Below are 1,433 nucleotides of genomic sequence, written 5' to 3'. Positions count from 1 at the left end.
TATATATATATATATCTTACAAAAACATAGCTCCTGAAGCTCAGTAACCGATTCCGCCAACAAGCTACTCTTCTGTACATACGTATGTATGTATGTATGTATGGATATTATTAATAGTCAGCAGGGGAATTACAGAATGCCTGAAGTGTGTTAATAAGTGCTAATATTGGGTGTTTAGTATCAAACTTTTAGTTCCCTTTTGTCTGGTATTCACTTGACTTCTGCTTCTTGCGAGATCGATAACTCAAGATGGAATGTACAGGAGTTGCTGGAACCGATGAAGTATTCTGAAGGCGGTACTCCAGCATGGCCACAGTCCAATGATCGAGTTCAGTAAAAGAATAAATACATATCTTAATAGATGGAAGCACATCGAGTAATAAACACATTAAAAAAAATATGAAAGCTTATTACAGAAATTTTATCGCAAATTTTATCCACTGAAGATAATAGCGGCTGTGGTAATGAGTTTGAATAAATTAACATAAAAAACGCTAAAGAACCATAATAATAACAATAGTCAAATAAATAATCAAGCAATGATAAAAAGGAAAATGTTGCCAGTTCACCCAAAGTTCCATTCAGTTTGAAGAATTATTCCTTCTGTAGCTTTGATCACCAGATAACTGAATGGCAAAATATAACTAAAAGAATATAAAACGAAAACCTCAAATGTCATTATATTTCTTAATTGAATATTGTATATAAATGTCTGGTGTGTATGCGTAAATGTGAAAATGTATGTAGGCAGGCATATATATATGTGCTTTTCTATGTATGCATGCGTTTGTATATGTGTGAATACAAATATGTATGCATGTATGTATACATGTATGTATGAGTATCAACACGCATACATGTGAATATATGTGTACGTAAGTATATATGTTAGTGCATATTTTATATCTATACATGTATGTTTTCAAATGTATACGTGCATATGTGTGTATGTGTATATATAGATACATGTGTGTATGTGTTCGTGATTGTGTGTATGCCCGTGTGAAAATGTGTGTGTATATGCATACATGGGTAAGGGTTTGTATAAGTGTATGTGTACATATGCCTATCTATATCATTATATTTGTATACCTATACTACTCCAAATATATACACGCACATATACACATGCCTGTGTGCATATATGTGTTCATATGTATAATGGTTTATATTAGTATATTTGATTCATACTAGCTGTATACATGTGTGTGTGTGAGTGTGTGTGTGTATGTGTAAGTAAGTGTATTGGCGTTTTTATATGTACAAATGTATAACTTTCTGTTCATCTCCTTATATGATTTTTCTTAAATGTATATTTGTATAATAGTATACATCTATAATTGAAGACACACATGCATACGTATATACATACATACATATCTTTCTCTCTCTCTCTCTCTCTCTCTCTCTCTATATATATATATATATATATA

Source organism: Octopus bimaculoides, chromosome 11 (genome assembly GCF_001194135.2).
Source record: "Octopus bimaculoides isolate UCB-OBI-ISO-001 chromosome 11, ASM119413v2, whole genome shotgun sequence".
In the NCBI taxonomy this organism is placed as follows: Eukaryota; Metazoa; Mollusca; class Cephalopoda; order Octopoda; family Octopodidae; genus Octopus; species Octopus bimaculoides.
This window is presented reverse-complemented; position numbering follows the sequence as displayed.